Genomic DNA, 13,763 nt, shown 5'->3' with positions numbered 1-13,763 from the left:
TGAAAATATTGGTACAACATAAAAGGATTTTTCTTCAACAGAGCCTTGCATTATAAACATGAGGTTTTTTATATGAGCTCTTTTGAAATTATTAGATTAATTCAACAGAAAGGCACATAATTGTTAATTAAAGTGAAACATCGAGAGTCCTTATGCTTAAGCAGTAGGGATGTTCTGCATTTTTCTTATTGTTTTTCCATCTCCATTTAGATAATTTATATAATACATTGTCAGCTTTTTACAAAATCCTGAAGCCATTGAAAAATTTTTCATTTGCAAAGTGTCAGTGTTTGAAAGGATTTGGTTATGGATGAAGTTTTTTAAAATATATTACTGGTATTTTCTTCTGTTTGTCTTGTTTGTTTTTCTTGTTTGTATTTGACTTTGTCCTCATTTAAAGCAATTTTTAAAGTTAACAGAAACATTTTTTACGTAAATGCCTGTTTTCTTCAAATAATTTAAATGCTTATACCTCAAGACCATATTTTATTGAGAAACTGGGTTTTACGAATAGACAGATAAATGATGATTTTAAATACCTTTGCCTGAATTAACTTTATGTCGCTGTATGTCATAATTTGAAAGATCATTTACTTTTATTAAAAATATTATGATAGAGGAAATAAAAACATGTAGAAAATTAACACATGCAGTTATAGATCACCTGAAATGAGTATAGTTTCGTAAAAGCTATAAAACATTGAAATTGTGTCTGGTAGCTCTCAAGAGAGTAACTTCTGTTTCCTCTGATATAACCCACAAGGTGCTTATTTCATACAAATGTTTAATGACATGATGGGGCACTATTTCTTTTGAAATTTCTCTTGTAACTTGAGATTGCATTTTCTTCTGTTGAAAAGGTCAATCAGATCAGAAGATCAGAAATACACTATTACAAGGCAGTCCTTCTCCACAATACTTTTACTTTCAGTTTAATGTTAATGCAGATAAGTTTGAGTACCAATCTGAGTCACAGAATCCTTAATCTTGTCTTGTCATTTGTTTTCATCCAACCCAAGATGCTATCTGTCTGTGGAAAAGATACTTGGTCTCCCACAGAAACCACAGATGTGATTATATGCATCACTTTTGATGCTGGTTTTCCAGAAAAACACAAACCCAAATCCCAGACACAGCTCCATAAAGTAAATATTCTTCACAGGAATGTGTTATACCACACAAAGCTACTGAAGAATTATTCTCCTTGGTATTTTTATTTAGCAATCCGTATATTAATCAGCAGTTTTAGTCACTATGTCCATGAATCCATTCCCATCCCATGAAATTGAGATGCTACTATCAATTCATGCTTTATACAGCAACAACACTCTAAAGTTATGTTTTCATTGACTTTGAATAGGAATTTTGCACAATCATTCACTTGTGGGGAAAAATGGCACATGACTTTTTAATTTGTAGCTTGTGAGTGCAGTTCCAGTGGAGCCATATTTCTGTCACCTTCTAAATGACATTTCTTCTGAGTGTTTGCTTTACACCCCTATTCCTCTGCAATGTTTTTGTGTTCTGAACTTTTTTAGTGCCATATATAAGCTCAGTATCTGTATCAGTCCTCCTGGTCAGAGGGAGAGGGTTTAAAAGGGCCAGACAAATCTGGTGAATTAGCAAATGGTTAAAAAAACAACAGCAAGGAGTTCAACTAATTAGGCCATAGGAATTTATTTGAGAAACCTGGTCTACAGCAGGTTGATGGGGTTCATCTGCCAGAGAAGGAGAAGGGCATCTTCAACCACAGGCTTGCCAAGCTGGTTAAGAGGGCTCTCTCCATCCCACTCCTACTGGTTTGATGCTAGTGCCAGAAGGAGATGCCCTGAGCCTGGAAAGGGATCACAGGTCAGCAGGAAAACAACTGAAGGGCAGCACAAAGGAATTCCAGCCACCCCATCCAATAAGTCATTTTGCTGGGGGTTCAACTTAAGTTCTGCTATGCAAACATGTAGTTTGGGAAAAAAATGACAGGAGCATGCCTGTAGGGCTGTGATCTCACTGGCATCATAGAGACATCAAGGAATGGTTCTTATAACTGGAGTGTTGGGACGGAAGAATACAGGTTTTTTTAGGAAGGACAGGCAAGGAGATGAAGCAGTGTTGCATCTCTGTCAATGACCAGCTGGAGTGCATGGAACTCTGTCTCAGGGTAGATGAGAAGCTGACCAAGAGCTTATGAGTCAGAGTCAAAGGGAGGACATGGACAGGTGACATTATGGTGGGGATCTGCTACAGGACCCCTGACCAGGAATATTAAGTGGATAAAGCCCTTTATAAAAAGATAGAATCAACTTCATATTCACAAGCCGTGGTCCTCATGGGGAACTTCTAACACTCCAAAATTTATTGGAGGGACCACACATCAAGGCATAAGAAATCCAGGAGTTTCTTGAAATATGCTGAGAATAAAATCCTTATCCATGTGACAGAGGAGCCAGAAAGGAGTGGAACTATGCTGGACCTTGTTCCCACCAACAAGGAAGTGCTGGTGAGGAATACACGGTCAAAGGCAGTTGACCATGGCATTCAAAATTCTTAGGATAGTGAGGAAGGTGCACAGCAAACTCACTACCCCAGACTTCAGGAGAGCAAACCTTTGCCTCTTTGGGATCTGCTCAGTAGAGTACAATGGACTAAAGTCTTGCAAGGGAGAGGGGACAAAAAATCTGGTTATTATTCAAGGATCACCTCCTCCAAGCTCAGGAGTGATGAATTCCAGTGAAGAGGAAGAAAGGCAAAAACACCAGGAGGCCTGCATGGATTAACAAGGAGCTCCTGGACAAATATAAATAGAAAAAGGAAGCTTAGGGTGGAAGAAAGGACAGGGAGTCTGGAAGGAATACAGAGATACTGTGTGAGCCATGAGGGATCAGGTTAGGAAAGCTAAAGTCCTGAAAAAATTAAACTTGGCCATCCAGGTCAAGGACAAAAAGAAAAGCTTCTATAGGTAAGTCAGTGCTAAAAAGAAGACTGGGGAAAATATGGGCCCTCTTTGGAAGAAAACATGAGATCTGGTGATGAAGGAGATAGGCAGGGTTGAGGTACTCAATGACCTTTTTGCCTCAGTCTTCACCAGCAAGTTCTCCAGCCACACCATCCAAATCACAGCAAGCAAAGGAAGGGACTGGAAGAATGAAAACCCACTAGCTGCAGATCAGGTTCTTTACCATCTAGGGAGCTCAAAGGTGCACAGGTCCATTGCACCTGCTGAGATGCACCCATAGATGCAATGAGATGCACCTCGTGGCTCTGAGGGAATAAGCTGAGAAAGTGGCTAAACCACTAGCCTTGATATTTGAAAAGTTGTGGTAGTCCACAGTAAAGGACTTTTTTTTCCCCTTTGTCTTGTGCTCTGCCATTGAGGAGGCACCCAAAGGAAAGTGGAAGGGAGCATAGCTGGGATAGGTGACCTGAACTTACCAAAGGGGTATTCCACACCACAGAACACCATAGAGGACATTTTTCCATCCAGTAGTCTATTTTCATTAAAAATTTGAAGTGTTTTTGAGTTTTCTATGTGTCCTTCCAGTATTATTATAATCAACAGATGTGAAAACTTATCATGCCATAATACAGAAATACTTGTTAATTCTTTACTGTTTAAGTTTTAGGGGGAATATTTAATCTCACTTTATTCTATACCTGCAGTGAACTTCTGTGTAAAGACTGCAGGAGCCTTTGGAGTGTTAAAAATAGCCATTTCTGTATACATGCTATTGTTTGAAAAGTATAAGTGAAATATTTTTAGGTCTGGAAGGAAATCCTTCTATGAATTATTCAAAAACTGATCTGCCTCTCCTTTGTCTGTAGGAATACTATACTGTACCAAGCAAAGAGAGAATACATCTCTGGCTCAGAACAGAAACTTTTGTGTCTTAGGAATATATTCCATTTTTTCTGGTTGGTTGGTTGGTTGGTTGGTTTGGTTTTAAATGCACAAAGGAAGATAATAAATGCTCTTCTTGATTTAACCTGCTTTGGTAGTTGATTTGCTATCAACTGAGCAGGTCAAAATCACTCAGGATGTCAGCATTTCTCAATGTTAGGTGATGTGTTAGTGCAAAGACAGGGTTTCTTAGCAGTCTTCCACCATATTTACACACAGATTTAATCCATTTATACATAGATTGCTAGTGTGGTTATATTCTATCATACAGACTTAGACCTCCATAAAAATGTAACATAAGTGAAACATTGAACAATTTATGAGATTTTCCATTGGATTAACAGAAAGGCAGGTGGGCAAATCTGAGCTTCCACCTACACCCTCAAGTAACCAGTTGCAAGATAGATCTGGCCTGATGCTTGCATAAATAAATTAACATTTCTCTGTCACTGAAACAGTTGTCACTTTTCAACATACTGGGCTTATTAATAGAGGTGTAATGCCTTAATTTAATGTATGTCCTGATGGCATGACATTAATTCCAGAGCTTAGTTTTAACCTTTTAAAGGTGGAATTTTTTGTTTTGATAAAAATTTAGCCAAACAATGGATAAATAATATTGTCATCCATAGGGCATTAAATTAAAGATACAGGGGAAGTATTCAGGATAAAAAAGGGGATATTTACAGGAAAAGAAACCTACTTGTCAATGGAAAATTTTTGCTGTGGGGTTAGCCATTTTTATGAATGTTTATAATATGAGAAGTTTCAACAACTCTAGTTCTTCTTTCTCAGTTCATTTTTCTGAATTCCTCAAAACCATCTCCAAAAAAATTTCCATTTTGCAGAGTTTTTCTTAAAATACCTACTTTCTTAAAATTTTCCTTACTGGTGTTGATAGCTCTGATTTGGTTTTTTAACAGGTTTCAACAGGAGTTTATATGATTTTTGTTTATTCAAAATTTAATGAGAATGCTAACACCATTGCCAATTTTAATTGTTAAGCTTGAAAGGGCAAACATGATTTACATTAATTTTACCCTCGTCATAACTAACTAGAATCTCAGCCTTGTGGCTATGCTTTTAGACATCTTTGCATTTCAATTTGACAGCAAAAGGCTGTTAGTCACTCTCTTGTGTGAAATTTGTTTCTTATTTATTGACATTTTAAGAGGGTTTTATAATCTGAAGACTAATCAGCCTTAACAACAGATTTCATACTCTGCATGGCTCAAAGCTTTAATTAAATGACTTGCTGAAAACTATCATGTATTGCTGACATTTTTTTCTATTCTTGCTTCATATTGGTTCTGTTTTAGGCCAATTACTGGTGCATTGGTCAAGAATTTTATATATTAAAACAATATTTGATAAAGATCAGAAGATTTCTGTTGATATAAATGTATGTAGATGATGCAAGATAGCTTCAGTGGCAATTAACTTGCTTCTTTATCAAATTGCTTCAGTTCTCACAGCATATATGTACATCCTAGCAGAAAGTAAAATTACCTGAGATGGTCTTAGTTTCTAAAAACTTAACCCATTGAGACTCTGTCCCACTGCTTGCAAAAAAAAAAAAATTAGAAAAAATGAACTCATACTGTAGGTATGAGTTTAATGATAAGCATTGGAATGGTAATAAAAAGAGGACTTGTGGGTGGAGATAAACAGAGATGCCTAATTAGGGAAGGGAGAAGGGCTAGAAGCTTAACTCAAGATAGAACAGACAACAAAGGAACGGTAAGGAAGCTGGAAATAACATGGTACATAAGTGATGGCACAGCTGAGAGTATGGAATGAGAGCAACAGTGCCTATTAGACCTTCATTCTGATATGTGCATTCTTGATCCCATATGTCGGAGGAGCTTGTAGATGGGCCAGATAAAAAATGCTCTTGCATATCTAATATTTTTTGTATCAACTCCGTTTTCCTTTCTCTCCCAGATGTGGCTAGCACAGGTTTTTCCCACGAGAATTCTTGTGTTTTATAAATAAAGATAAAGTTTGGATGTTATTGGAACAGTGTCCCAGAACTTGGACAGTGCAGGCCTGGCCAATCAGGCCTGGGGGAAAACTTCTGACCGACCAATCTGGGTGACTTTTGAAAACTCTATATATATGATGAAATCAAAACAATAAAGGTCATTCCTTCTTGCCACTGAGAACTGGTGCATTCATTACTCTGCTAGCTGCTCAACAGAGACACCCAGAGAAGCTGGAAACTGCAGGTCTCTGTGACTATGTCTGAACCCATTTCCCCTTTTTGTGATACAATCTGGGAGTTCAGCATCTATGATTCATTCCTCTTCCATGGACACACCATCAATTTCATCTTACTGACCAATTCCCCCGAACAAGTTTTTGGGTATGGAGTAAGTATGACTTTTCTCAGGTGTTATATGTTTCCTAGAACTTACGGTTAGTGTTACAATTTCCTAGGAGATGTGACTAGGAATCCTTTCCTTTTACACCTTGCTCAGGTAGCTTTGCATAAAACCCATAAAACCTGAGGAAATTAGTATGAATGAAGCAGAGTCTATTAAATTTTGCCTGTTAGCATGAATAACTGAGGAAAGGCATAGCAGAAAAAGGGGAAAAAGGGACTGAAGTCAGTTGTTAGTCTTTCAGATTTGCGTCTGTGCTAGGGAGGAATATACTAGACTAATAACTCAATGAACACTTAATGATCTTTGTAGCAGCTTAGCAATCTAAATAATGGACTCTAGCACTAAATCAATATCACCTGCAATTCTGCAACATAACCTAGATTGCCAAGACAACTGACACAGCAAGGTTTTTGTGCTTTGTTTGGTTAATTGGTTTTGGTTTTTAATATAAATGAAAGAAATACAATCTTTCCCATATGGTGAATAAATAACTGAAATAGAATATTACTTGCTTTGATGAGTGATTTTTATAAATACATTTTTAACAGAAACAATGACACTGTCTGGTATAAATTCCTACCTCAGCTAAACATGTTATGAGGAAGTTGGGAAAATGAAGATTAAAGACCTTTAAAATGATAGAATTTTATTTTCTATTTCTTTTTATTTGCCACTCATTTTTGTAAGTAAGCATTTCTGTCACTGTACCATTCTCATACCTGGCCATTTGTACCATTTATATTTATGTACTTAGTTATTTCACCAAAAAATAAGATGGTATTTAACTCCCCTCACCCTTTCTCAATTCCTTCTAAGTGCCAATCCTTGTTTTCTTATTACTCCTTAATATTTTATCTTCAGACATTTTCATGACACTTTATTAAATTACAGAATCTTATTGATGTGTCACATTTCTGCAGTTTATTTAATCTTTTGTCTCCCCTTTATACCTTTGGTCCTGTGGTCTGGTTTCTGTGTTGCTCATGTGATTCCACAACTTCTTCCAACCTTACATTCTCTCTTGTTAGTGCTCCTTTCAGACTCTTTCTTGTCTACACTTTCACCTCTCCTATTGCCTTAATTTTGTACTTTTGTACTTTAGATACTGTCCCAGATTTCAATCACAGTCATCATAGAAATTATTCATTTAAAATCTAGGTTTAAAGTTTCAACATGCTGAAAATCTTTTGGAGAATGCTAGAAGATTTCTCTCTCCACTTTTCATTATAATTTGCAGCCAATGGCAAATTTCCTGCGTGAGAATATTTTCTGATACATGGTGTGCATGTGCTTATATGTTGTCTGAATATGTCTTGCCAAGTTCACATCATTGATTTCATGAAAGGGTAGAATGATAGAATTATTTAGGTTGGAAAAGACCTCCAAGATCATCAAGACTAGCCTTTGACTGATTACCACCTTGACAACTGGTCCATAGCACTAAGTCTCATTGTTTCTTGAGCACCTCCAGGCATGGTGACTTGACCACCTCTCTGGGTACTCCATTCCAACACTTAAACACCTTTTCTGTGAAAATTGTGTACAGCCTGAACCTCTCTTGGTGCAGCTCGAGGCTGTGATCTCTGGTCCTGTTGCTAGTTGTCTGGGAGAAGAGGTCAAACCCCACCTGCCTATAACCTCCTTTCACGTAGCTGTAGAGAGATAAAGTATACCCTGAGCATCATTTTTTTCCAGGCTAAATAACACCAGCTTCCATAGCTTTTCCTCATAGGACTTACCCACTAGACCCTTCACCATCTTAGTTGCCCTTCTCTGGACTTGCTCCAGCACCTCAATGTCTGTTTTGCTGTGAGGGGCCCAAAACTGAATGCAGGATTTGAGGTGTGACCTCACCAGTGCTGAGTACAGGGGGACAATCACTGCCCTGGTCCTGGTGGCCACACTGTTGCTGATCCAGGCCAGGATGCCATTGGCCTTCTTGGCCACCGGCACACACTGCTGGCTCATGTTCAGCCTCTGTCCACCAGCATCCCCAAGTCCTTTTCCTCTGGGCCACTTTCCAGCCACTCCTCCCCAAGCTTGTAGCACTGGTTGTTGTTACCCAGATCCAGGACTCAGCCCTTCACCTTAGTGAACCTCACAGAGTTGGCCTTGGCCCATTGATCTAGACTGTCCAGATCTCTCTGCAGAGCCTTCCTACCCTCTAGAAGATCAATACTCCTGCCCAGCTTATGTCATCTGTCAACTTACTGAGGATACACTCAATCCCCTTGCCTAGATCATAGATAAAGATATTTAACAGGACTGGCCTCAATACTGAGCCTGGGGCACACCACTGAAGCCCTGCTGCCAGCTGGATGTAATTCCATTCACAACGTCTTGTTTGGTCAGGAAATCCAGCCAGTTTTTTACCCAGCCAAGGGAAACCCAGAATAAAAAGGAAGAGACTAGAAGGAGACATCAAGTAAAAGTGCTTTACAGAGCAATAAAAAAATCTGAATAAAAGAGAACATGGTCAATAATACAAATGTTTGTGTGACTGCAAAAAGATCTCTTATTTTTGAAAATAATATGAAAGCCTATATTGACCCACTAAAACTTACAGAAAAGCTCTGTGTGACTGTACTCACATATGTGTAATAATTAAGCAAAGATAATAATCCTATAGGGTTCATGTGTCTTACTTACAATGGAGATACAATGCTACAATCATTTATAATACTTGTCTTTAAAGAAATTGAAGCACTTTTTATCATTAGAAGTTTTTTTTTTAACCTAAGATGCTGGACTTAATATCCATTTATGTCTAGTTATGGATATATATGACTTAGTATAGGGAATAATTTTGTTAAGCTGTTTCAAGCTGTTCTGATGTATGGTTGGTATCTGGGTAACTTTCATCTGTTCTTAAAGATACCACTTTGATTTATAACTAACTGAATTTGGCATATGCACACACATTGGAGAAAATTAATTACTTTGTGACAAGGACATGTGGAACAAATTAAAGCATAAGAAAAGCAGGTATATTTTGAAATATATCTTTAAGTATCCTTCAAGAAATATAATTGTAGTCATACTTCTAAACCAATTCAAAACAAATTATGCAGTTACATATTTGATGCACAGATTATAGATATATATTTCTGTATCAATGGATTATGAATTTGGCAACAGCCCAGTAGCTATACTCTTGACTGGTGAAACTGTAACCAGTGCTGCAAAAAAGATTTCAACACAAGCAAAAAATATTCTAGTTTAATGGGGTTGTGCCTGTCTAATGAAAGACACTTCAGCATTAATACAGATAGCTTCACATTCAGCTACTTGGTTTGGTGATTAGAATCTATAGCTCTAATTGGTTGTGCAGGACAGTTATCCTCCATTAACATTAGCCTGCACATTCCTCTGATATGCAGCACAAATGAAAACTACAAGAGCTGCTGTTTCTTATCATCCTGCCTACAGACTCTAAATTGGAATGGGTTGTATTATTTAATGAGTTGCGCAAAGAAGTCAACAGTCCTCTTTCTCAAAGCCCAGTATATCTTCCACAAAGCTTTGGATAATTTGGCTTGCCATTTCTTCTTGGATTTTGGATATGCTGGAAATTTATTTTTAATTTAATTCTTAAGCAGCAGATGTAGTCTAGGTTTAAATGAGGAGAAAATTAGAAAAGTATAGTCATCTAAAGGACTAAAGAAAGAACACATTTACTTTATTTTTTTCTCCAACTGGTCAACATCCTATATTGATCCTATAATTTTATACAATTCTAGCATTCTCTATCCCATTCATTGAGAAAAACAGGAGTTTTGTTTGTTCCCTTTTGCATTTGAATGGAAAACCTATGCAATTACAGACACAGATGTGTGTATAGTTTTTTCAGTTAATAAGGAGAACATCCTGCTGTAAAAGATAGTTTATTTGGGAAAAAAAACCAAACCAAAAAACAAGCGTTGTCAATTCATTTCATTCAAATTATAGTGTATGTTGTTTTAATTCTCATCAGCTTTTTATACTCAAAACCTTTTAAACAAAAAGTGTTTGCATCAATGCAAACACAATAATTTATCATTAGAATAAAAGTCTTATCTGTATATAAAAAAGAACTATTATTAGTTTGGTTACAGTGATAACAGCACTTCAAGGTCAAACTATATAAAGTTGAAAACAGATGCACAGGAACTTTCTAGAGAATTTTCCTTTATCTGCTGTCATGCTCATTTCACTTAGGTGGGAGCCATCAGTCTGGGGGAGCTTTCTCAGCATCCAATGTCCTTCATGAGAGGAGTATGATGATGCTGTTTATAGTTTCTCCTTCTCACTGCAGGACATATTTGAGGGCATTTTTGTTTTTACTGTGACAATGTGCCTTGGCCTTCCTTCACTGGTGTGCAAGTCCACATTATATTCAAATCTACCATATGTGCTGTGTTTTTTATGTGTAACTGGTGCTGCAAATCTCCCAAGGGTGTCTTCCTTTTACCACTGATTAGCTCCTGGTGAATTGTTTAAAACCCTGCAGACCTTCCATGACTGCAAATTCAGGTCGCTGCTGTAATCTCATGCTGGTTTTCTTCCATATTGCATTTTATCAGCATCATATATAGCTGTCCTTCTCAGAATAGCTGCTGACAAAAAATGGGCCTGACATCACACAACTGTACAAATCTAGACAAAAGCTACAAAAAAATAGTGAGCTGGTCATTACATGACTGCTGATAGAACCTAAAATAAATCTTCAGACAGACACAGAAAAGTCTGGACAAAACTTGACAAGTCCCAAGTCCTTTTTGTTAGCCTGTCACAATGCCTGTGTCCTGCTACAAGCAGTGTCAAAACACCCCACCAAAACTAAACAAAACAATACAATACAACAAACTACCAAACAAAGCCCCTCAGACTTGTTGAGCTATTTTTTAAGTCAGTGTCTCCTTCGGGGGTTGGTGAGCTGTAAATTTGCTTGTTCCCTACCCCAGATTTTGCAAGTACTGTCTAAATATCAAACTGACCATATTTGTGACCAGAGTAAAGACTGGACGAGTGTCTCATCACTTTGCAGAAGCTGTGATGTGTACCTGACCTCATTGTCAGAGTAAGTGGGTATATGGATGAGAGAAGAGCAGGGGGTATAATTTCCCTGTACTTTATCTGAGCTTTCAACACCATCTCCCACAGTTACTGTTTTAATCTAAGTTTTCACCGTAGGGTCTGGATTGCTAGACAATAAGAGGGGTAAAAGATGAGCTCGATGATTTGCCTCAGAGGACAGTGGTAAATGGGAAGGTGTTCAGCTGATGCTGGTGACACATAGAGCACAAAAATTATCTGTCTGGTTAAACAGTATTATGAGGGACTTGGAGGAGGTTACAGATGGTACAGTTATCAAGTAGGTGAAAAATGGAAAGTTCTGCCCTTGTGGAGCACCAGTGCAACAACACAAGCTTGTGCCTTTCTGTCTGGGAGCTGATCTGCTGGAAGGGACCTGGAGACTTTGGCCAAAAGAAACTGAATATGAGCCAGCAGTGTATCCTGGCTGCAGAAATGGACAACAAACAGCATCCTGAATAGTAGTCACAGGGGTACAACCAGGACACTGAGATGGATATTTCCCCTCTCCTTGGCACCTGTGAGATATCATCTAGGTACTGAATCCCGTTTTGCCACACCCACCCCTGCCTCTGACAGGAAAGGCATTGATAAAGGGAATCAGGCTTGGCAGAGAGACCTTAAACTGGTCAGGGTTGGAGAAGTTTTCCTGGGAAACGAGGCTGAGGGACTGGGACTTGCTCATGCTGAAGAAGAGGTAACCCCAGGATGAACCCAACAGGAGCTTCTCAGCTGCTTTAAGGAGCTCATCAGAGATAAACTGAGGCACTTTACAGTGGTACATGATGGGAGAATGACAAACAGTGGGCACAAGATGAAACAGGTAAATTTTAGACAGGATAGAAGAGAAAACCTTTTTGACTCAAGGATATCAAGCAGAAAAAAAAGTTTTCCAGAGATTTTGTACTTGAGACTCTATCCTTGTAGATATCAGTATGAAGTTGGATAAAGCCCTGAGTAACTTGGTGTGACCTCAGACCTGATGCTGATATAAGCAGGATGTTGGACAAGCTCATGTCCAACCTCCCAAAATAATTTTCAACCTGAAATTTCCTGTGACTTCTTTATCTACTGTCTGAAAGAACAGAACTAGAACAGTATTTACAGAAAACCTTGCTATTAAACCTTATATTTTTTAGCCAAAACCAAAGTCACATCCTTAAAATTTGCATATAGAAGGATATCTGTTAATATAGATATATCAGCTCCATAGAATTCTAGCAATAGTGCTCAAAATATGTAGTTTAAGACATGAATAAGACTTTTATACTATCTTTAGTCACTCTAGGATGAAGTAATTAAAATCCATGCAAAATGCTTGAGAGTACAGGTCAATGGATATTCACAGCTTGGTAATAAAGTCATTATATCTGCTAGTTCTCAAAAGTGTTTGGCTTGTAGTAACACCATGTGGCTTTTAGTAATCTGGAATTTTATCCAATGTCTGTGTATGTACTTGAGCTTTTGCTGTGTTCATGGGTGCTGTTTTTAAGTAAAAACATTCTGTCTTCATGAACTGTTTAGAAACAAGAACAGGTGATTTTTACACACAGCTTGTTACAGTTTTCTGCATTTACAGAACTAGAATTAAATATCCACAACTACTAGTAACATCTGTACCTGGTGAACTCTTAAAGGCTAAATATGCATTTGCCTGTGTGCCATTGTTGTAGAATCAACTGTGCAACAGTAACCAGGTTACTACTGAAATAACTGTTGTGAGGAAAGGGTTAAAAATGAAAGATTTGGTGGAGAAGAAATAGTTTCACTCAGAGTGGTCATGCAACTGGGAATGCTAAGAATATCAGTGTGGGAAAACACGCATTATGCCTATTGCTGATTATCCTCTGTCTGTTTTGAGAAGTAGAATTTCTGCAGAGATAACATAAATGTTATCAGATACTTGAGAGGCATTTTCACAGACAGGCTTGAGCTCCTGCTGGGAGAGAGAGCTCAAAAGCCCAGAGATCGTAAAAAACACAGAAGCTTTTTGATATATTGGGGCAGGCAGTGAGCCCCCCACCTCTGCTCAGGGCTAGGATGGACTCAGCCTAAGGGAGCCTGAGTCCCTGAGAGTCTTTGCTGTCCAGCATTGTTAGCAAGGTAATGACACAAATCTGTAGCAATGTGGGTTTTTAGGATTCCATGTGCTTCCATTGTTTCCCTGCTCTGTATGCTATTGGTTCATTTTGAAATATGCACCGTGATGTACCTGAAAACCTATTGGTGTGTTCCCTCTGTCAATTTTCCCTTCTTCCTCCTGGGACTGGCTCTAAGGGAGACAATCCCAACCCTTCCTTTCCCCTTAAAAACCAGTGCCTGTGTCAGAGAGAGGTCTTCCATCTCTGTGCTGCTAGCACCTGCTACCTGCCCTGTCTCCCTTCCCCCTTCTTCCTTGCAACTCCCTCCCC

Source organism: Lichenostomus cassidix, chromosome 2 (genome assembly GCF_008360975.1).
Source record: "Lichenostomus cassidix isolate B80296 chromosome 2, HeHo_3.0, whole genome shotgun sequence".
In the NCBI taxonomy this organism is placed as follows: domain Eukaryota; kingdom Metazoa; phylum Chordata; class Aves; order Passeriformes; family Meliphagidae; genus Lichenostomus; species Lichenostomus cassidix.
Note: the sequence above shows the minus strand (reverse complement) of the source record.